The sequence below is a fragment of the Macaca fascicularis genome, chromosome 1 (genome assembly GCF_037993035.2).
Source record: "Macaca fascicularis isolate 582-1 chromosome 1, T2T-MFA8v1.1".
In the NCBI taxonomy this organism is placed as follows: domain Eukaryota; kingdom Metazoa; phylum Chordata; class Mammalia; order Primates; family Cercopithecidae; genus Macaca; species Macaca fascicularis.
Genome location: NC_088375.1, coordinates 139,815,920 through 139,827,798, shown reverse-complemented (window position 1 = coordinate 139,827,798; position 11,879 = coordinate 139,815,920).

The following is an 11,879-nucleotide window of genomic DNA, read 5'->3' as shown; positions in this document are numbered from 1 at the left end:
TTACTGATCACATCCCAGGTGTCAAGCTGCAACTTTACAAGTCTTTTATTTATTTATTTATTTATTTATTTATTTATTTATTTATTTATGTTTGCTTTTATTTTTTATTGAGACAAGTTCTCACTCTGTCACCCAGGCTGGAGTACAGTGGCAGTCTTGGCTCACTGCAGCCTCGAATTCCCAGGCTCCGGTGATCTTCCCACTTCAGCATCTTGAGAAGCTGGAACCACAGGTGTGTGCCACCATGCCTGGCTAATTATTGTATTTTTTGTATGGTTTTTCCACGTTGCCCAGGCTGGTCTCAAACTCCTAGGCTCAAGTGATTCACCCACTTTGCCCTCCCAAAGTGCTGGAATTACAGGCTTGAGCCACCATGCCTGTGTGTCAAGCTAAAATTTTAGGAGTCTGTTTAAAGAGCACTTTAAAAGAGATTTTTCATTTAACATTTGGAGTAACTCTATGACACTGGAAATTTCACAGGAAGAAATCAGAGCACAGGAATGTTTCCGTTTGGTTTAGGTTTGGATGCCTATGGCAGAAAAACCTAAGGTAATAATAACTAAAATAGGATAGAACTATATTTCTCTTTCATGTGAAAGAAGTTTATGAATAAACAATTCAGAGCTTACACAATTTTATGTAGTGGAAGGACCCGAGCCCTTTTTGCTTTGTCGATCTCAGCTTTAGCTTCTATCTTTTTTTTTTTTTTTTTTTTTTTTTTTTTTTTTTTTTTGAGACTGGGTCGTGCTCTGTCACCAGGCTGGAGTGCAGTGGCATGATCTCGGCTCACTGCAACTTCTGCCTCTCAGGTTCAAGCGATTCTCCTGCCTCAGCCTCCTGAGTAGCTGGTACTACAGGCACATGCCACTACACCCAGCTAATTTTTTTGTAATTTTAGTAGAGATGGGATTTCACCATGTTGGCCAGGATGGTCTTGATCTCCTGACCTCGTGATCCGCCAGCCTCAGCCTCCCAAAGTGCTGGGATTACAAGCGTGAGCCACCATGCCCGGCCTTTAGCTTCTACTTTATGGTCCAATTTCTGCAATCCCCTCCACGTTCCAGCCAGCCGGCAAGAGGAAGGGGCAAAAAAGAGTGCACTCGCTTTTTTCAAGAACAATTCCTGAAAGTCACATACATTGCTTTCACTTATAACTCATCAGCTAAAACTTAGTCACATGGCTAGACCTAGTTGCAAGGGAGGTTGGAAAATGTAGTGTTTATTGTGGGAGGCCATTTACCCCACTAAAAATCAGGGCTTTTGATATCAAGGAAGTAAAGAATGGCTTTGGGACCAAACAACCAGCACTTTCTTTTTTTTTTATTTTTTTTTTGAGACGGAGTCTCGCTCTGTCGCCCGGGCTGGAGTGCAGTGGCCGGATCTCGGCTCACTGCAAGCTCCGCCTCCCGGGTTTACGCCATTCTCCTGCCTCAGCCTCCCGAGTAGCTGGGACTACAGGCGCCCGCCACCTCGCCCGGCTAGTTTTCTGTATTTTTTAGTAGAGACGGGGTTTCACCGTGTCGGCCAGGATGGTCTCGATCTCCTGACCTCGTGATCCGCCCTTCTCGGCCTCCCAAAGTGCTGGGATTACAGGCTTGAGCCACCGCGCCCGGCCACAACCAGCACTTTCTGCTTTAGGCGTGAAATAGTGTGCCCAGAGTTTCTCAGTTGTGCCCTGTCTGCAGAAGGCACTGCCTACCCCCGAGGGAAGCAGTAAGCACAGGGTGGTGGGCCGGAAGGGTGGGATCTCAGCAGAACGTCCACCCTCAAATTTGGGAGGCGGCTCTAGGGTTCCCTGCTGGCTTTACCGCAATTCCAGTTACTTTGCCAGGAGCCTGGAGGACTCAGCTAACTGTCTGAATCTTCACTGCCACCTGGCTTTAGCCAGTGGTCACTGGTAGTGAAGCCTGTCGCAGCCTGCAAGCCAGAGCAGAGAGGAAGAATTTCAAAGTCAGTGTTGAAATCATCAGGAGGAGTAAAAAGTAGAGCCATTTTTGTTTCTTCCCGGGTCCCTGACCCCAGTTTCTCTTTGAGAATGGTGGACTTGTGCAAGTTCAGCTATTTAGTGTGTATCTACTTCATGGAAGACCCCAGACAGGCCCGGGGGATACAGACTTGAGTGGACAGGGTCCTACCTTTCCGCAGCACAGATGTGTACACAGATAACTCTAAGGCAAGGCCCTGGAAAAGGTAAACTGAGGTGGGCATTCAGCATAGGGGGTTGAGGGAACATTCAGGAAACAGAAGGCATTTGAGCTTGGCTTGGAGGAGCAGTTGGAACAGTGCTTAGAGTAACTTAGGGAAATGGTCAAAGGGTACCCCAAAGAAAGAAAAGAAGAGCAGAAAGGGCCTGAGAAAAAGTAATTAATGTAGAACCATTGGAGTTTCTGGAGGCTGTGTGGTGTGTGTGTGTGGTGTGTATGTGCATGTCTTTAGGATGGACGTGGGCATGGAGATGGAGTGGAATGAGATGAGAGAAAAAACTGGGAAAGTAGTTTGAAGTAGCTCGCAGCAGGCTTTACCTATTAGAATAAGAACCCCAGGCTTTATTATGTAGAAAGGAGAAAGTCATCAAAAAATTTTAGAAGGAGGTGACATAATAGGCTTCCCTTTCTGTCCCATATGTGTGTGTGTGTATATATATATATATATATATATATAAAGCAGCAGGCATTCTCTAAGAGGGCCGAACACCAATACCAATACAAGTCACAATAGAGAGGGCTTACTATTAGCATTTTCAGTTTTCCATTTACAGACATTCTATAGTTAGATGATGACAAATTTCCATGGGAAAAGCTCAAAGTGTGGAATGAGCACAGTTCTGTTCCCGTCTGAATAGGTTGTCACCAGCCAAGGTCACTGGGGAGGAGTCTCTAGAGACTTGTCCAGATACAGCTTCTCTCTCTGTGGGTTAGACTTAGCCTGGCTCCCCAGGAGCAGGGCAGCCTCACCTGAATGGTAGCTGAGCAGGGCAGTGAGCAGGGAGGGACAAGAGCTTCCTTTGCCCAAGCCCAGGGCAGTGGAAAACCAGCCTCCTCTCCTGGAGGAAATGAGGAGGTTGAGAGGCGAGAGGGTGGCCCTGGGTGGCGGACAACTGCATCCCTCATGTTCTCTGCCATTTCCACCTACACTGTTCCAGTATCTGAGAAACTTACCAGAACAAGTTCTCCTGTCCATTAAATCACATTTAATCCTCTGAGGAGCCTTAAGAATTGGGAATATGCTACATTTTACTCTGGAAAATACGTTTAGTTTTTTGGTACTCACTGAAAACCTGGTGCATGGGAGACTGAAAAAAAGAAAGTGATGTTTTATGCACATGAAAGCAGCAAGTTATGTCAGTTATTTCGTCTGTTACCAAGGATTTAGGAATTTTAGAGGCTCACTGGGTAAAAGAAGACTTTATTTTCATTTTCTTAGACTGAAACAATGTAGGGTTGTGAGAAGTTTAACTATAAATTTTTTCCATTGTTTAAAGCTGGGACTTTAAACATTGTGCTGAAACTTAGATTTGAGAGATGAGCAGATCCATACAGTAGCATCCCATTTGTCAGGGATCATGAGGGCATGAGGCATTTCAGAGAAATAAAATATTCCAGTATTTAAATCATATCTCTTGAGGGTCTTAATGTTTGTGTCATACATTCTTTGATGTAAGAGTTTCCCAAATCTCCAGCTAACTCACTGCCTTGTGAAACAAGAATGCCGTATCAGATCCCATTCGCCCTGCTGATGTAAGAGCATTTTTATGAAAGCCAGTTATCAGATCATGCCGACGCACTGCCCTCTGAGGCTCCCAAAGCTTGTCGGGTGTTTACCCCTGTCCTCAGCGGACCCATTTGTCATCATCCTATAATTCTGTTAGCCGTAAGAACTCCGGTATATTTTCCTGGGCAAGAATGTTCTGTAAAGTGTGGTATTTCTGTCTGGTGTTGGCATTAGAGGGCCTCCATCCCACTGAGAGCTGGGTTTGCTTAGGCTTGCTTTCATGAGTCTTGCTTGCTTGTAATGTGAAGTCCAAAGATCAGAATTCAAGTTCCATTTCTTTCTCTTCTCCTTGTATGATCTTGGACAAGTTATCAGCTCCTCTGTACCTGGGTTTGCCCACTAACCAACATGGTCATAATAATGCCTAGCCCAGGGCTGAGGATGAAGCCGTACCATAAATACAATGTGTTATACAAATGGTAGTTCATTTCACTGCAAAATACCTGCTCGTGCCCAGCCTCACCTTAGGCATATAGTTGATCAGGAGTGAGTTGTGGAGAGCACTTCTAAGTTTTAAATGACACGGAGGGGGCTGTTTATGTGAAGGGATGACTGTGGCAGATGCAGCAGCCAGGCTCTAAGGGGAAAGGGTCTCCCCTAAATGTCCTATTATGAAACTTGGTGCCCAGGACACTGTGGCGGTTGAGAATCAGGGTTCAGCAGAATACGCAAATTGCCTTTCTCTTCATCAGGACACAAAGAAAGAAATGAGCCCCCAAAATATCTCTCAGAAGTGATAAACACAGGTTTATCATTTCCATTATCCTTGACATTTTTCAGGGGTTAAATGTCTCTGGCTGGGGCATGTTATTATTTGAGTATTACTAGCCCTTTAAGAGCCCCGACACCTCTGGAAAGCAGCCCATGGAGCTGCTTCAGCGCCGAGTAGGTCTGAGCTACAAGAGGGTGACCGCTAATCCTAATTCTAACCTCAACCTGAATTTATGAGGTCCTGCTGGCACGCAGAGGGAGGACCGGAGGGGCCAGTCAGGTTCGTCAGCTGGCCCAGTGGTATAAGGAGCTGTTGGATTGGGGTTTGTCGCATCGACTGGGACCCTGCCCAAAGTCGAGACTTTGCAAGATTCCCCTGTTTTGCACCGCCCTGTGGTAGTAGCCACATCCTTACTGTGTAAATTCAGGTTTAACCACAGAACAACCAGCGTATGCCTTGTTAGATGAGGAGGAGCTTAGACCACTGAAGAGTACTTTCTTTCAATAAGGAGAGACAACTTCAAAAAAATTGTTTTTCGGAGTGCCCAAAATTTCAGACGAGGACACTTTGAAGATTTTGAGTCTTGCAAGCTGTGTGATTAAAATGATCAAGTGATTAAAATGCTGTTTTAATGCTATTATAAAACGGTATTTTAGTTTGGACACATTCTTAGAAAAACTCAGACTCCTTCCGCAGAAAAACTGACACAGCAATTTGTAGAGGGCAGTCACAGGTGTTTCATGAACTGAATCACTACGTGGGGGATTTTTAAAAGCTGGATTGAGGGAACAGCGGATGGTAGAATGAATCCTTTATCTTGAAGATATAGCAAAAGTAAATACAAATTATATAGCCTGTAAGATTAATGCTTTTGAATCATAAAAAATAAACACAAAATTCTTGTGGCTTGAGTTGCATAAAGATAAGCAATTCAAAGTCCATATCTTTAATGATAGCCTTTTTTCTGTCATAAGTAAAGACTGTGTCAAGGAATTAATGCAAACACATTTCTGCCCACCATCCTTATATTTCCCCTTTCTTGCTAAAATTACCTACTTCACAGGATGTGAGAATTAAATGAGATATGTGTCACTGTGTTTAGCACCAAAGAAACACTAAATAAGTAGTGTCAAGTTAAAATCTGAATAATGCTTTTCTTCTTCTCCCTGTCTTCCTTATCCTTTCCCCATCCTTGCCTGCTTTCTTGGTGTTTACTGAGAACTGACTGTGTCCCCTGGACTGGCGCAGAGGTGGCCTGGCTCTCCAGGAGCTTTGCTTATTCACTTACTCAACCAGTATTTATTGAACTCCAACTTGTACCAGACTGTCTTCCAGCCTTGAAGACTCAGTGATGAGGATGAAAAACTCCCTGTTTACATCCAAGGGTTAATACACCAATACATTAATCAATCCATAGTGTAACTTTGAGTACTATTAAGTGCTTCAAAGAAAGACAAAGAAGCCTAAAGGGATGGAGAATGGTGGGAGTGAGTTGGAGGCTATTTCATATGGAAACATCAAGAAAGCCTCTCTGGAGAAGGTGGCATTTGGGCAGAGTCCTGTATGAGGTGAGGAGGAGGCCCACGGGAGGATTCAGGCAGAGGATGGGGCAGGAACAGAGGAAACAGCATGTGCAAAGGCCCTGAGGTGAGCGCAAGCTTGGCATGGTCTCAGGAAAACAAAAAGATCAGGAGGGTGTGGTCTCAGGAAAACAAAAAGATCAGGAGGGTATGGTCTCAGGAAAACAAAAAGATCAGGAGGGTATGGTCTCAGGAAAACAAAAAGATACTGAGCTGGGAGAAGGTTATCACACAGGAGCCTGGAGGCATGGGGTCGGGGAAGATCACATAGAGCCTCATGGGGCATGCTGTGAAATTTGTTCAGATTGTATTCTAGGATTGATGGGAAGCTATTGGAGGGTTTTGAGTCATTACATTGTTTATGTGCTTTGAAAGGATCACTTTAGCCACTGGAGAATACAGAAGGGCAAGAGCAGAGGCCCCAACCAGAAGGCTAGTATAGCGATGGAGAAGCAGTGTAACAGTGGGGAAGGCTCCAGGGCCAGACTGCCAGGGTTTGAAGCATGTCTCTGCCATTGATGAGCAGCATGAGCATGGACAAGTTAAATAACTCCCCTGCACTTTACTTCTCTCATCTATAAAATGGAGATGATAACAGGGTTACCACACTGTACAACTCCAGAATCTCCCCCTGCAGTCCAACGAGTACAGCATGAACAGTGCCACTCAGAGCTGTGCAATGCAGCGGTCTCCATCATGAGCCCTACCTTGTGTTACCGTGAAGATTAAGGCATAACACACATGTAAAGTGTTTAGAACAATGCCTGGTACCCAAGAATAGCTCAAAAATATTTGTTATTGTTTGTAGCTGAGGTGAGAGATGATGGTAAGTGGATTAAAATTGTTACAGTGGGGGTGGTGAAAACTGATAAAATTTGAAATGAAATTTGAAGGAGCTTGTGCTGCTTCCCAGGGCGCAACCACGAACTCAGAAACACATCCTTGCCAGGACTTCTAGGTGGGTTTCCTAGTATGATTCTATTTTGGAGCTGAATTTCTCAGAATCTTCCTTACCAGGATGTTTTCCACCTAAAACGATGAGTGGATGTATGTAGTACATATGTTATAGAGTGATTATGAGAGTTAAACAAGATCTTACATGTAAACACCCTACTTAGTGCCTAGGACGTCATAAGTTTCAGTGACAGTTAGCTATCATCATCATCATCATCTGAGCAGCTCAACATTTCTGCTTAATGCAGGCACATACCTACAACTCCACAGAAGAGAGATCGCAGCAGTTTCCCCTTGTGAGGAGAGCTAAAGAGAACAGAAGCATTTGGGAATGAAGGTCCTGAGGCCACAGTGTCCCTAAGGAGGCCCATTGTTGTGCCCTCAGACACCCTCCATGGCCCTCAAAAGGCTTGGATAAGAACGAGCCCAACCAGGAAGAGAAGCACTGGAACCTAAATGAAGGCATAAGATTTAAAAGGCATGATTCACCTTTATTTCATTGGGTTTACCACATATAGAGCCCAAGTCAACCATTTAAAGTTATGAAATTTATGTTCTGTTCCTTTTCCTTACTCGCTTGGCCCTAATGAACCTCAAACACGAGTACTGGAGGTGGTAAGGGGACCCTGGCAGGCCCAAGAGATGCAGACACCCAACTCCTCCCAGGCCTTCCTCAACACCACCCCTCTCTGCTCTGCCCCCCCGAAGCCATAGGTACTGGTCACATTGCTGTCTGACTACTCACAACACCACGAGGTAGCATCCCTGTTTTATTTGTTCTTGGATGTATGAGTCATATAATTCCTTCTTCAAAAGTCGTGAAGGTGAGACTCCAGCAAATAACTCCACATAAAAAGAGAGCGCCATTTTCTCAGCCTCAGGCTTGGTAATGATTCCTGCTGTGAACCAGTCATTATGGAAATGACTCAGTCTTTCTCTCCTATGTTAATAAGATTTTACTGTCTTTGGTCCTGACACAAACTGGCTGAGAGCAATAAAGTTGTACCAGAGTGTGTCACTATGTAACTTTTCTTAACTTACCCAAATACCATGTAGACAGGAGCCATTCCAGCCCATCGCCTTCCTTCCGAGTTGGCTGTATTCTTAGGCCGGTTCTCACAATGGGTATCTGCTAATCTCTTTCCTTACCTGCCAGGAAGTTGAGGCCAAAGTTCTCTTTTCTCTCTAAAGGCTAATCAAGCTGTAAAGATGGTTAGTGGGCTGAGCTCAAAATAGGGCACCTGAGCTCGCTTTGCATCTCTAACATCCATATCACTAAGCTTCTTCCTGGGGGTCCCAGTGTGAGAACTGACCCAGGCCCAGATGGCAAACAAAAGCTATTAGGGTGACTGTGGGAGCTTCTGTGTCTTTTTCTTGGTTGAAATTATCCTTCTGGAGTACATCTGGAGATCCTGGCCATTTAGAAGCCATGCAGGAGCTATTCATTTATTTGACAGACATTATTGATCGTCCACCTAGTGCTAAACAGCACTAGGTATTGAGGACAGAGAGACAAAAGGCACAGCTCCTAGTGTCAGTGACCTCAAGGTGTCGTGTAGGGGACTGATGAGAAAATGAACAATGTGAGTAGTTTGATTAGTGCTATAAAATATTGTGGGAGCTACAGAGGGATTCAAGGAGTACTGATCACACTGGTGGTCAAGAAAGATTTCCTAAAGGAAAACACACTTACATGACCCAAAGGATGCACCAGCACCCTCTAATCAGAGAAGGGCGAGGAAGGAAGCAGAGGGACATTTCTAAAGAGAGAAGGAACAGCACATGCAACAAAGCTGGCTAGCTGTTACCACTAACATCCATTTCCTCCTTCCTGGTCAAATAGCTAGATGATACCTCCCAACCTCCCTTTCGGTTGAGGATGCTACGAGACTGCGTTCTGGCCAATGGGAGGTGTGCAGAGATGCTGGGTGTTCTGGCCCACAGGATCCTCTCATGTGTTCTCCATGTGCTTCCCTACCTCAGGTAATTGGGAACAGATAGAAATCAGATCACAAAGGGCTTGTGTGCTGCCTGAAGGAACTCCATATTACAGTGCAGGTAAGAAGCAAACGAACATAGCAAAGTGACCATACTCAGTGTTTAGAAAAATGGAGGTGGCAGGATATTAGGGACAAGGCTAAACTTTACCTGAGCTTAAGAAGTCCCCTACCTTTTTGTTTTCCAAAACACCCCCATCCTTTTTTGTTCCATGGCAAAATCGCAAAGGACCATCCTGCCCTCCAATATGTCAAGTAAGACCTGCCTCCATCCTTTCTAGAGATTCCTGTGAGACTCCCTGGTTTACCTGCCTGTATAAAGCCCCAGGGCCCCTTCATTTTCTTTGAGACATTCCCCTTTCATGAACATTCTCCCTATTGCAATACCCTGAACAAAACCATCTCCTTGATGGCCTGGTGCATTTTGTCTTTCACATGAGCACTGGATGAGGAGTCAAATCTTCTAAGTGAAGCTCTGCTTCTACTTGAGAGTAGACTTCCACCTTGCTTTATTTAGCTTTGTTCTTTTTGGGACAAGGTCTTGCTCTGTCACCCAGGCTGGAGTGCAGTTTCGTGATCATGACTCACTGAAGCCTCAGGCTCAGGTGATCCTCCCACCTCAGCCTCCTGAGTAGCTGGGACTACAGGCACGTACCACCATGCCTGGCTAATAATTTTTTTTAAAAAATTTTCATAGAGACAGGGTCTCGCTATGTTGCCCAGGCTGATCTTGAACTCTTGGGCTCAAGCAATTTGCCCGTCTTATCCTCCCAAAGTGCTGGGATTACAGGTGTGACCCCCAACATCCTTAGCCTCTGCTTTATTTTTCTTCAACATATCTTATTGCATATTAGTTATCATCAGTCCTCCATTAGAATATAAACTCCCTGAGAAACAGGCTTGTCTTCCTGACCACTGTATGTCCAGGGCCCAGCACAACTCCTGGCACGTAGCAGGTCGTCAATTATTAGGACAAATCATGGCTCGGTGACCTGATCCCAGACCATCTGAGCTTTCTACCACCCTCCCTCGGCACCTCTGACCTTTCTTGCTCTCTACTGTTTCTCTCCCTCTTTCTCCATGCCCCTCTCTGTCTCTTTTGCTCTAATCTCTCTCTGTCTTCCTCTTTGTGGATCTCTTTCTTAATCCCTCCCTTCTTGCTTTCCCCTCTCTCCTCCTTGGGCGTTGGGCCTACTGTTCTCTCGTAGCCCTTCAGCTCCTACTTTTCAGCCAGATTGTTTATTGGGAGGATATGGACCCAGGTGACAGAGCACCAGCTGTGGAATAAGGAATGACCCAACCACGTCTGTGTTTGTGTCTGTTGAGTCATACAACTTTAGCAGCTTCGGACATTCGTCTGCTCACAGGCTGCTTGAAAGTTAAAGATTTACCCAGAACTGGCCAAGTCCATGTTTTGGTAACAATCAACAAAGTGATCTATAAGCCTTGCTCCAAGCAGATTGCTGAGTGCTGAGAAGGAAAACAGAACCCAGGTGAGGCCCCTGCCTTCCAGGAGCTTCCAGTCTAGTTAGCCAAGGATGTGAGGCCCACACACAGTCCTACAGGAAACAGAGAACAAAGACAGGTAGAATTCGGGGTGTAGGCTGTGTAAACCAATGGGGTCTGGAAAGGATTGGCCATTGCTAACTTTGGAACTTTGAGACAAGTGGTCTATGTGTGAATGATGAAGCAGGGATCAGGGGTTCGACCGCAGACAGGAAAGCAAGAAGTGAGGATCAGTGAGTTGCAGTGTCCTGTCGGTAACTCCTTCGGCCACTGTGCCCCAAGCTTGCCTCAGGGGGCTCCTCTCTTATCAAGGCCCCACACTGTGTCCTTCTCATCCCATCATCAGACTGAGTTAAGGTGCAGGACTCAGTGAATGGAGATTTCCTCAGAACACAGAGTTAGAGCTGATGAGCTGGGCAGCCAGGCGTGGCTGCACCGAGGGGCACCAGCAGTTGCGTCCTGCAGCGGCAGGCCTGCTCTGAGTTTCTTCACGTGGAGACTGCATCTCAGTGCATCTGGAGTGAACTCTCTAGTTTCTCAATAGCTATCCGCTGAATTGATTGAGATACTAGGAAACTGTCTGAAAATCGTGATGAATAAACCCTGCAGTATGGCTGATGCCTTGTCCTCTGCAGGCTCAAAAAGTTGCCCACAAGGAAGTACAGCTCTGAGACACGCTGGGGGGTGGGCGGCCAAGTTGAGCTGAGAGCAGAAAACAGAGGGGAGTGACTTCGTGCTGGTTGTGGAAACTCCGGGCTGATGGCAATCCATCCAGTGTGAAACTTGTTTATACTGACACAGAGCTGAAGGGCACTTGGCATTCCTTTAGTTGCTGCTTTTATAAACAGAGGGGCCTGAAACTTCCTGGGAAAAGCTGGGAGCGTCGTATGGCCCTAAGGTGGCTCTTTGTGGTGCTATGACTCTGGGGGGGCAGAGAAGGGAATGCATATTTTCTTGGCTCATTTATAAATGTGGTGGGGGAGGTGGCAGTAATGAGTAAACTGAGTAAATGTTCTCCCCAGAGGATGATTCTTGGAGCGAAAAAGGATTTGAGGGAGGAAGGAAGCGATTAGCAGAAAGGGGCGTGGGAGTGCGTACTGGGCATCTCCCAAGTTCCTTCAGGAGGCAAGCTCTCATCTTACAGTCTTGTTGACTCCTGTCTTTGCTCCCATCTGACCTGGCCCAAAATACACACCGAAAATCAAATCCCGCCAGGAAGGCCGATTCGTTTAGTCACCCCTTCCTTATCGCTGACGGTCTCCTTGCTCACATTTCACTCCCATTGCTGACTCACAGGTTTGTCTCAAAAACTGTAGTTTTTGCACCTTGGGAAGATAATTTTGTAACCCTCTACCTGCT